The sequence below is a fragment of the Zalophus californianus genome, chromosome 13 (assembly GCF_009762305.2).
Source record: "Zalophus californianus isolate mZalCal1 chromosome 13, mZalCal1.pri.v2, whole genome shotgun sequence".
NCBI lineage: Eukaryota > Metazoa > Chordata > Mammalia > Carnivora > Otariidae > Zalophus > Zalophus californianus.
The window spans coordinates 18,538,689-18,551,366 of record NC_045607.1 but is presented as its reverse complement, the minus strand read 5'-3'; positions in this window follow the sequence as shown (position 1 = coordinate 18,551,366).

The window sequence follows — 12,678 nt, the reverse complement described above, 5'->3', positions numbered from 1 at the left end:
CTCCAAAGACTCTATGTTGTCTCCTGCTTTCCCTAGATGCAGGGCTTATCTGCAGGCTCTTCCTCTTTCTCTGCCTCAATAAAATCTTAGGTCTAGAGCAGGGCAAACACTGACTCAGGCTTTGCTCTATCATTTACACTTTGTGTGGTGTCTTGTGCCCTGAAATTCTGGTTCTCTAAGGCCCTGAGTTCTGTCTAGCACGTTATACCAGTTATATTCTTTGACTCACTTAGATTACAAAAAGCAAACACAAAACCAAAAACTGCTCTGTTACTATCCACTGTGCACTGTGATAGGGCTTGTTTGAGAGAGGGGTTTTATGTCTGACTCCACTCTCCAAGTAGTTCAGGTATGTCTGTATCCCTGTCTAAACCATAACCATCTATCTAGAGAGAAATAGGGTAGAACCCATGTCTGTTCACTGCTGAAGCCAGCACTCTTTCTCACTCCTTGTGGTGGTACTTCAGCTGGGATTTGAAATGTGGTGAGTCAAAGACTTATAGCTGCTTCCCAATATTCACTCTGCTAAAGTTCTCTTTAGCCAAGACAAAAATTCTAGAGCAAGAGTCAGGATTTCTCCTTTTGGTCCCAGTGTCTGTCAACTCGGCTAATTTTCATTGCCCCAATCCTAGTAACACTGAGCCACAATTTTCAGCTGAGCACATTAACACTCACCCATAAAATGAAATTTCCCATCCTCCTTTCCCTTGTGCAATTAGGTGCCGTCATGCAACAAAGTTCTGGCTAAAGATATCAAAGCTGAAGTAGTATATAGAAGGTAGTTCTGGGAAGTCTTCTTAAAAGAGAATCTGTGTATGCTCCTCCTTTTTCTCCTTCCTGATACTTGGAGCAAGATTCTGATATGTGCCACTGTAGCAGCCAATTTGGTCCAATGAGGATGAGGTGCACACTGAAAGGATAGTGGAAGAGAGGTAAAAGGATCCCGTGTCACAGACACAAATAAAGTCCCTGTACCAAATTCAGATCTCCTCCCCACAATGTGCTTAAAATGAAGGAGAGCTAATCTTTTATCTTATTTTAAAATATTTATGTCCCTCATATACAGCTGAAACCAATCCCAACTAATATAGATGGATAGAACTTTTAAAAGGATGAATAGAGAGAGTTATAGATATTGATAGGGTAAAGGAAATTGACATGAACAGAGGAGATCTAATGTGGCTATTGTAGGTCATGTGTACCTAACAAATTTGTTCAGACATATAGATTCTTCCAGTGTTTCCTTTCTATCTGCATTCAGACTAATTTACATATAATACTCTCCTAGTCTTTGCAGTTCTATCTGAAAAAACAAAGTCTATAATAAAATCCCTGGAATCTCTACTTGCTAGGTGTTTGAGATTGTATGAACTCAGGATCTCTCAAAGCCTTATGTGGAAATAAGTTATGAGTTATCAATAAATTACAGGATGCAAAGTATTTATCATAGTTCCTAGAACAGAGAAGGCACAAAGTAGTAGAAATTCCTGAGGGTCAGACACTCTCTTCAATTCCAAGAACTTCATTTCTAGCTGACTGTATCCTGATGAGAAAATCTGTCCCCCATACTCTTGTTCTATTCCCTTCCCTCTTTGGACATGTAGAGAGATCAGTTCCAGTGATTTCACTAAGATTCCATTAACATTAAATGGAGCGCACATGACCCAGGAGAATTGAGACTCTGTCAGTGGAAAACTCTAAGTGGAAATGTTCCTGTCCATGGAGCTGTTGCTTTAGAGACCTTGTCAGTAAGAGCTTTTGTCTTAGGGGTTTGTAAATATTTATATTTTCAAACTACTATGAGAGGAACAACAGCCATTCCACATGAATGGATTATGTTAAATGTACCCAAAGTCTGTAATTCAAGCTGTCAAACGTGAGGAAATACCAGACTTAAGGCTGCCATTCCAGTCCACTCAGAATAAATAAGGACTTTGGGCAGAGCTCTTTAACACAATGGCTCACAGACATATGGAAGACGTTACCAGGGAAGATAACTGAAGAGAAGGAAAAACACAATAAATGAATTCAAGAAATACCTAGTCTTTCTTCCAGAGAGGGAAGGGATTGGGGCTTGAGGGAGAAGATTGTTGGCCGAGAAGCAGGGAAATGGGATTAACATAAAACCAAGAATGAGGGGTGGCACGTGGAGACTTTTCCTGTTCCTAAGACATCTGTCTGTTTTTCATTTATTGTTTTGGGGGTCTGGTGATATGACACCAATATAGGAATCAAAATGTGTGTCTGGACAGGCTGGGTGAAGGATAGGGGATTTATTTACTGTGGAAGTTCTGCATTAAGAGTGTGGTGCAGTTTCCTAGCCCATAGAACACAGGTGGAAGCTGTAGTTATTGAATAGAAAAAACACATTTCAGGGAGGATTGACCAGTGGGTCATATAAATTTGATTCAGTTCTACAAGCGTGTGCTAGACACCTACTTTGTGCCAGACGTGGGCAATGAAGCTTGAGAAACAATCTGACTTAGTGGAAAGAGCTTTAGCTTCTAGTTCTTACCGTGAGGCTCACAATCTTTGCAGAGTGAGACAAATAACTTCCCCTTTCTGAGCATCAGTTCAAAATGTCAGCCTTTTCTTATTAATGACTAAATACTAAGTTAGACGATTTAGCTAAGGTATGGGACTAAATGGGCTTGCAAATACTCTCTGTTTCACCCTAGCCTTTCAGAGGGCTACAGGTGTGGTACTGTGCATTACTATTTCCTCATATTTGGTGCCCTTCTCTGTGTTACACCACCTGTGACAGGATATAATACCCTACTCTTTTTAACTCAAGTGTAACAACAACAACAAAAAAACTTGTTTGTCCAGTGGGATATAAGCAGAAGTGACATGTGTCTGAGCAGAAACTTAGTGAAAGGTTCACTGTATCTGTGTTTTCTTTCCTTCTGCCCTGATGACCATCAATGGTCCATTGTTGCTAATCCATTAGCTTGGGTCCTGGGGTGAAGATGACATGAAACTATATTATTGCTTACCTATCATGGACATAGAGCACACATGAGAAATAAATACTCATGGTTTTAAGTCACTAGATTTGGGGGTCTTCTGTTACTGCAGCAAAACCTACCCATGCTGACTGATACAGAATAAGGGAAAACCGTAGTCTGCCAAGTGCACATTCTGACCTTAGAATGTCCTAAGTCATAGTGCGCTATATCACACTGGTGCCTGGCAGAAAAGGAAGAAAGAGCAAATTCTTAATGTTCATAGTCTTTCAATAGATTAGCTCTATCCAGTCAAGAAATGATTTACTCCACCTCTCTGGGAAGGAGAGAGGGAAATTAGTCTAAGTGGCAAAGTGTGTTACTTTAGTGGAGTCTTCTGAAAATGGAAATATGATGACTGCTTCCCCCTATTAGCACTGAAGATTTTTGAAGAGGGAGGTGATGTGCTTGGATCTATTTCTGAAATATCTCTCTTGGGGCACTTTAAAGGAGGGAATGGAGTAAATATGACTGCAGTTAGGTTGACCAAGTAGGAAGGATTAGAGTAATGAGGAGAAATGAATGAGGAGGGTAGTCTTAATTAAGAGATGAAGAAAAGAGTACAAATATGAGAAGTCTTTGGTAGGCAGAATTGGTAGTGAGAGTTTAGATGTGTGGAGGTAGTATAGCCAAAGATACAATGGTTATGTCATTCATAGAGAGGAAAAATGCACAAGGAAAATCAATTTAAAACATTAAGGAAGGCATTTAGTTTTGAATTTTCTCTTGTACTCCTACACAGAATATCAGTAATCACATGGCTCTGCCCTTCGGGACCATGTTCAGACACAGACCTTTGGGGAAGATGAATCATTCAAGTGGCCAGTTGTGGCCCTTGTAGTAAATTTATGTCAGATTTACTGGAAGACATTGTTTATGGTTCATGGTAGGTATTCACAGCAAATAAAAGCAGCAGAATTTTGACCACAGTTTTGCACCCTGAGATAGGAGACATCTGCGCAGAATGCCAGGAGAACAACCTAAGGAATTCTACAGACTTGGGTTCAAATTCCAGCTCTACCACTTTCTAGAAGTTTGGTTTGGAGCAAGTTCCTTAAAACTGCTGAATTTCAGCTTTCTCACCTATAAAATGGGGTATAATACTATATACTTCAAAGGACATTGGGAGGATCCCAAGACTTAATCAATGTGATGTGACCAAAACATAGTAGGCATTTGATAACTGCTATTTCCTTTTCCTTTCCCACATACCACTTAAATGATGTGGAATGAGACTGTCTCTGAAAGACACCATTGAATGATATGCTTGTTATTGGTCAACTCACCCTTTCATTTTGCGAGTCCAAAAACAATCTTTTATGGTAAATCAAAGGGATTTTGCCATCAAAGGAAAGAAAGGGACCAAATATTTTTGGTTTACTACCCAATGAAAATAGCTTGAGCCAGAAGGACATTTTGCCTGGAGGAGAGATGACTTGGATTGGCATGCTGAGGGTAGGGGGAAAGGCAGTGGTCACCATTTCCAAATATCAGATGGTCTTCTGGGATTGGGGGGGATGATGTACTTTGTGGTCCAGACAAAAGAACTCTGGCTAATAGGTCAAAGTTACCGTGAGGCATTTCTCAGTTAAATTTACTGCAGCTAATAGCCCCACAATGACTCTTCGGAAGCAATAAGTACTCTGTTATTGATGTATGGAAGCTGAGGTTGGGTGAACACTGGACAATTAAGCAATGAGTAGAGAGATTCCCACAGTTGGTGGGAGGTCCTACTAGATGTAATTCAAGGTAGGAAATGTGTAAGAGGGTCTGTTACATATAAGTCTCTGGCTGTTATCTGGGAGACAAACAGATTCAAAGGAAATAGCTTCTCTCCTCTTAAGCACACAGGCATATCTACATTCTCTGATTCTAGGACAGATTTAGTGACTCAGTCTTCCCAAAGGATTAGTCAGTTCAATCACAGGCTAGATATTATAAATTGTCAACCCTGTGTAGATCCCTTTATGTAGAATCATCCAGTAGGAATTTGTTTCTAAAAATTTGGACTTTTAATGGAGGTGCATTCTCAAGGTTAACCATGAAATTAAAGGAAAGAAAAGCAAGTTAATGAATTATGTCAAGGCATATCTAATTGAAAGTGGAAATGTTATACTGGAAGAGATTTAGAGTTTGTAAAATTGGGTTCTAGGCTTAGTTAGGACAATAACTAGCTGTATCATTTCTTTGATTCATTTCTATTCTGTGAGCCTCAGTATTCCCATGTGTGCCATAGAAATGAAATTTAAAAATTTCCATGTTCATGTCTTGCACCAACATGCTGTAGTGATGTTAATCATATAATAAGTATGTACTAAATGTATACTATAAGCCAGATACCATTTGAGAAAATGGAGTAAAGGAAGTAACAAGACATAGGCTCTGCCCTTGAAGAGTTAACATCCTGTAGATAAGGCAGCTAATAAACATGAAACAGGCTATAAAGGCTGATAGATACTAGGTACTATGGGAATAAAAGTGAGTAAACAAATGGTTTTGTGTTAAAAGATTGAGGAAGGCTTCTATGGGGTTGTAATAAAGTTTCCCATATCAGAATGATGTGGAAAATCAAGATGACTCTCTTGATTATACAGATTCTTTTTTTTTTAAATATTTTATTCATTTATTCATGAGAGACAGAGGGAGAGAGAGAGAGAAGCAGAGGGAGAAGCAGGCTCCCAAGGAGCAGGGAGCCCGACGCGGGACTCGATCCCAGGACCCCGGGACCATGACCTGAGCCGAAGGCAGACGCTTAACCATCTGAGCCACCCAGGCGCCCGATTATACAGATTCTTACATGTGCTTTAACTAGAACTATTTAGATACACAGGCTGTAGGCCAAATAAATGAAAGCCAGTAAATAAGAGAAAAAAATAAGGAGTGCCTACTACAGATCATACACTGTGCTAATCACTTTATAGACATTAATTCACTTAGTCCTCCTCAGCCTATGGTAGATGGGACCACCTACATATTCATTTTATAGAAAAGGAACCAGAAGCACAGTATTTGAATTTCAGTTAAAATTACAAGTCAGATCCAATGATTAGTGGCTAACCATAAGGGCATGTTGAGAAGGATTCTGAAGCCATATTTGATAACAATAGATAGAATGGCATGCTTAATTAGGAATTCAGGCAACAAATATGATTGAGCTCTTTAAAGGTTCCAGGTGTTGTTATAAATGAGTGGGATACATTGGTAAGCAAAAGTCGACATAATCCCTGCCCTTCTGTTGTTTATATTCTAGAGGAAGATACAAGGAACAATAAATATAAAATATAAAACTCTGTAGCTTGTTAGACATTAAAAAGATCTGTGGTAAAAGAAGACAATGTAGACAGGGTAAATGGGTTGTGCAAGCTTAGCAGAAGTATTGCAAAGTTCAGTATGGTGGACAATGTGGGCTTCATTGAGAAGGTGGAATTTGAACAAAGACTTGAAGAAAGTTCAAGGTTAGCAATAGCATGGACATGGAAATGGTGGCATATGAGACAACAAAATAACACATGTGCAATGAAATCAATCTCTAAATTCTAGGTTTCTGTAGCCCTAACATTTAAATAATAGAATTCCAGTCAAGAAAACCAAGAAGTGTGATTTCAAATCTTGCTAGAACCATTTCAAATTTAAGGTAGATTTAAATTTTAAAGCTATGAGAATTTGAAAAAAAAAGACTTTTACTCTCTGGGCTCCAGTTTTCTCATCTGTAAAATGGGCATCAAAATATCTAACTCACTGAGTTCTTGTGATGATTTCATGAGATGATGATTGTAAAGTACCTGACATCGAGCCTGACACAGAGTTGGAGTGCTTTTTTCTCCCCCCCCCCCTCACCCTTTTGGAACTTTCTGGCACTAAAGGAGAAAGAAACTGACTGTTTTCTTTTGAATAACCCACTACATTGTACAAATGTTTCTGAAAGCTGCAAGCCACTGTCCACCTGTTTAAGTGCATTGTTGCAGGTGTATGATCAAGTCCTTGCTGAGGTACTGACATAGCCTTGACTCCTTTATACTTGGGACTATACAGGGAACTTTTTTTCTCCCCTCTTCTCTGTTGGCCCAAGGACTGCAGTGATAGGAATCAGCTCTTGCAATTCCCTTACCAGTTCTTCCTATGGATGTCTCTTTTGCAAATTTAGAGAATATATACACTATCATTTAAATGTAGAGTTTTTACAACTTTCTTTTTATGGTAAAAAAAAGGTAGTATAAAATCAATACATAATTGAACTATATCGCAGGAAGAGTAGGTGAACCTGATTTGTAGGCTGGTGATAGTTCACATCCCCAAATATAAATTCAAGTTGTTGAAAGATTTTTTTTTTTTTTTAGATACATCTTTGGAATTAGGAGCTCTACCTAGAAGTAGTTCAGGTAAACCTCACTGAAGGGAAGTAGTGTTTATGAAATTTTGCTTTGGTTCAAATCTCACTTACAATACCTATTGTGTACTTACTGAGATCCTTTGTATGCTGGGCACTATGCAAGGGATTTTAATATCCTATCTAATTTAAGACTTACAACAACTCTGTGAGATGGAAATGTTATCTTTTTATATAAGGAAACTGGGGCTTTTTATATGCCTACTATGTAAGGAAACAGGCTTATTCTGGTGAAATTTTTCTTCAAAGTCACAGAACTCCTAACCTTCAGAGTCAACAGACTTTGAATCCCCCTTACCCCTACCTTTTTTTCCATAAACACCATTCCATAGTTTTAATCAAGCAGGCTTTGCAAGAGAAATTCAAAGCAGTTTATATCACACAAATCAGAAAACTTTGTAGTTTATATCACACAAATCAGAAAACTTTGTTTTGGGAGAGAATTTTCACCGTGTTATAGAATATTTTAAGAGAAGGGAAAAAGGGCACCTGGGTGGCTCAGTTGGTTAAGCGACTGCCTTCGGCTCAGGTCATGATCCTGGAGTCCCGGGATCGAGTCCCACATCGGGCTCCTTGCTCAGCGGGAAGTCTGCTTCTCCCTCTGACCCTCTTCCTTCTCGTGCTCTCTATCTCTCATTCTCTCTCTCTCAAATAAATAAATAAAATCTTTAAAAAAAAAGAGAGAAGGGAAAAAGCTTTCAGATATAAAAGTTGTCTAAAGCAAGAGCTAAAACTCAAGGCATCATTTCCTGTTTGTGAATGCCATACCAGCATTTTCTACACCTTTATTTCTTATTGTTGCGGAAGTGTAGGTAGGTGAGACAAGAGAAATTGGGAAGCCCATATCTGAGGGGCAGAGGGATGGAAAGGAAAGACAGTTTACCTGGGAGGCAAGAAGCATACATTTTGGTCCTTGATTGGCAGGTAATTTGTTTTGGAAAGATCTTGGGCAAGTTGCTTCTCTAGAATTGAGTGTTTTCAGCTCCCTTAGGTGGGAAGCTTTTTGGGCTGACCACTGGGTGCAGCTCCCCTGATTAGGTTCTTTCCTATTGTAAACACTAGAAATGAAGAGGTAAAATTGTCCTTAAACCTCACCTACCCCTTAATGAACAGATGAGAGACAAAGGATTACAAAAGACCAATCTTTGGCTTTCCAAAGCCATGTGGCAATTCAACACAGAGAGGGGACCAGACTCAGGCCCCTGCGTCCCAGCCCAGTGACCTGCATTGCCTCCTGCATGATCAAATCTGATGTCAGATTTCACAGAGAGATGATGTTTTGTTGTTTGTTCTATTATGTTAGTCCAGAGCATATGAGTTTTCCTTCCGTAATGAAAAATGATCACGCTTCTTAAAGAATCATTGAAACGAAAAAGGCAAAGTAATCAAACTGCGTCTGCAGATACTGGCATTTCAGAACACTGAGTGCGTAACAACATAATCCTTAAGGAAATTAGTTAGTGTCCAAGCACACTGGCTGCTTTGACTTTTTCAAATGTACTCTCACCAAAATTAAGATTGTATTGAAAAGTATTCAAGGTCTTTCTTTGGTCTGCATTACAATGTCCGAAGAGAAATGAAACATTTTAATACTGCAGAGTAGTTTCATTTAATTGAAGTGTAAGGGCCAAAATCATGGGGGTGAGACTCCAGCTCTGACATTTACCTGGAATTACGTTTACCTCCAGACCCTGGGCTTTCTGGGAGACAAGCAGGAGCACTGAATGATAAAAGGGTATGAAGTCATGTCATGTCGTATTAGGTTTGTATAAAGAGAGAAGAAAAGCCAGTGCAGTAGAATGTACCATGGAGAAGGCTTCATGTATTTTGCCTCATTTATTCCTCATAACAATCCTGTGATATAATTGTGGTTCTCTATTATTTTAAAATGAGGAAGCTGGGGCTCCCTGTTATGAAGTAGAGAGTTCAAGATCATTAGTGTGCAGGTCATTAACATCGCTAGGTTTTAGGACTCTGGGACTTTTTGAAGTCAAGGACTATGCTTTATATGGGTTATTTTGATTGCTCACAATACTTCCAATGAAGGGGCAAGGAATGATTATGTTGAAAGATTGAAACTCTGTTTAGAGATGGTGGAGGGGGATGCTTTTTTTTTTTTTTTTTTTGTCTTTCAAAACTCAAATCACTTCATAGAGGAGAGAACAGATTTTTTTTTTTCCCGTTGTATCCTCAGAATGCTGATCAGGAAATACAGATGTGTGTAACAGAACACATACTTAAGAGAAGAGAGTCCATCCTAATGATAAGAGATGTGTGATTTTCACTGGTCTGCCTCAGAAATTGCATGCTTTTTATAATAAGTGTGATCAAGGAGTTAAACAATGACTTCACAGAGATATACAGGAGATTGAAGCCTTGTATGGGACTGTGGACAGGGAAATCTCTAGGAAGGCATCAAACTCTACATTCTTTGATTTATCATTTGACCTATAGCACTTTGGTTAACATAGAAAGTACTTTCAACTCCTGCAATTTTAAGTTCCTAGGTTGTGTCCAAATACATATTTTTGCAAGTAAAAAAAAAAAAATCCTCGGCAGTGTTATATGATGGCTTTTGGCTGAAATCTCATGCCTAAAATGTGCAACTGAAATATGGCTTTATGGAGGAGCTCCAAGATTTTCAGAATTATGTACTGTTTGAGAGGGGTCAACCACAGAGCTGCACATCTCTACAGTGTCTTCAAACACTCTGAATTGCTGAGGTCTGCAAAACTAATTTGGAAACCTTCAGAATGGGAGGTCTTTTTGGCTTCCCATTCCCAAGCTGCTATCCAACAGAATAGGAACCAGAAAACAGTATGCACTCACTCAAAGCCACCAGGTTGGAAAGTCGATAGCATTAGAGGAAGGCAGGCCCCAGAGATCTATCAAGTAGGTGAAATTCCCCTTTGATGCCCTGAAGCCTCCATTAAACCACAAAATATTGGAGGTGAAAAGTCTCAGGAATACTTTTTTTTTTTTTTTAAGTCAGGGACACTAAACCAAGACTCAAGAAAGGGAAGGAAATTGTTGAAGAAAACATAGTGACCCGATTCCAAGATTAGTATGAAATTCTATGTTCCTTGACGCATTTGATGCTTCAGGAATTAGAAAGTTTCAGGATAAGACAGAACCTCAGACATTACCACCTCACTGGCATTACCCCAACTGGGTATTAGTAAGTTTTCATGGAAAGGGGGTTTCCTAATCAAGTGAGTTTAAATGCTTACAATATTAATTCTTTAGAGACCCATGACACCCATGTTCAAAGCTCTGAAATCTAGCAGAAAAGACATTCATTTGATTTTAATTGTTTCCCAAACCCATTTGACTGCAGAACTATTTTCCTTATGGCCACGCATTGGCATGCTGGGAAACACAGACTTTGCAGAATATAGTTTGGAAGTGCTGGGTTTGACCGTTCTCACCGGGTACTTGGTTTCTCCACTAACAGGACCATCATATAAGTGTCCAGCTTCGGTAGACTGAGGCACTTACCTGATTGCCTGTTACTCCTTACCTTATCAAATTGTAAGTTCTTTGAGTTCCTATCATCATATATAATGATTATGTGATTATTGCTCCTGTAGGCATCTCTGCCACATTTTTCAACAATTCCAACAATCAGGATGCCAATCCTAATTCAGGCATACCTCCTTCTACTGCCCTTTGCTTTATGGCACTTCATAGATACATTTTTTTACAAATTGAACGTTTGTGGTAACCCTGCATCAAGCAAGTCCATTGGCACTATTTTTTCAACATTTATACACTTTGTGTCTCTGTCATATTTCAGTAATCCCCTCAATATTTCAAGCCTTTACATTACTGTTATATTTGTTCTGGTGATCTGTTATCAGTGATTATGACTTCCTGAAACCTTAGATGATAGCATTTTTAAGCAATAAAGTATTTTTAAATTAAGGCATGTACATTTTTTTTTGATGATTATTTGCTTCACTGCAGTGCACTGCAACTGAACTTCCAGTATCTCCGAGGTATTCAACCCCAAATGCCTTGATTCAGTCCTAATCTCCCTCAATACAGATCTTCCCTCTATAAAGATGATAACCTTGCAGAGACTGGAAAATGCTAATCATTTCTTCCCTTCTCTCATAAGCTAGAACCTCTTCTTGTTAAATATTCATCAGTTCTTTTACTGCTTCTCATAAAGCATTGGTTTCAAGTCTCCTCACAATTCTAGCCACTGAGTCCAGTTACAATCATGAGATTTTATGCAATTAGACAAATCTAGGTTCAATTTTTAGCTACTCCATTTGGTAGATGTGTAAGATTCTTGAAAAAATCATGGTCATTTTTAATCTCTTTTTTTTTTTTAACTTAGCTGGTAAGAGGTATTTATCTCTTATCTAGCTGGTAAAATCAACCCCATAAAACTATGGTGATAAATAAATAAGAATGCATGTATGATCAATAACATAATATTCAATATATTTTAGCCCTGGCATCTTCATTCCCAGAATCTCACTAATTGTAGGAATCTATTCTGAAGCAGCATCCTTTGGGTCTATCTTGTGAACATTTGGTTAGATAAGAAAAAATAGAGGACCCTATCAAGGGAAATGATTTGCCCTTCTGTTTCTGACAACTTGTAGAGAAATGAGTTCTAGTTCTTCTCATATGTTACCAAGTTACAATTTGACTTTTCCCTATCCAATCCTGCTTCCCTCACTTTACAGGTGTTTTGGAGAGCACTCTCCAATAAACCACCTGCATGCAATTCTTGAATGAGAGTCTGCTTTTCAGAGCACTCAAAATAGGACACTCAGAAATAACATAGGGATTTGTGGGATCGAGGTGAACTGAGGTCTTGCAGCTATGTCAGAAGGAGCAATGAGCTAGCCAATTTCAGGTAATAATAGCAACGTGCCCTCCCTTCATACTCTTTTGGGATGAAGCCTAGAGAAAACAGGTGTTAAGTAGCCTCTATGTCACCTGGATTTAACTCAGTTTCTGTTTAGACATAGAATTCTTGTCGTCTTTTTAGGTTCAATTTCATAAAGTTGGGGCTAGGGAGAAGAGATAAGAATAGAGTGAGAACTAGTTGGAACATATTAGACCCATCCTATTTTCTTCTCTGGGATTCGGTTCCCTACCAATACAATGGATCAACCAAATTAGATAATTTCTGAAGGATTGTGTGGCTCTGTCCTGCAGTGTTCTATTCTTTTTCCAGAACTTCATCAGTTCTTCTCCTATCCCTTAAAATGGGAGTTTGAGCCCTTTTGTGCAATTGACAAAGAGTTATATTACAGCTACCATGTG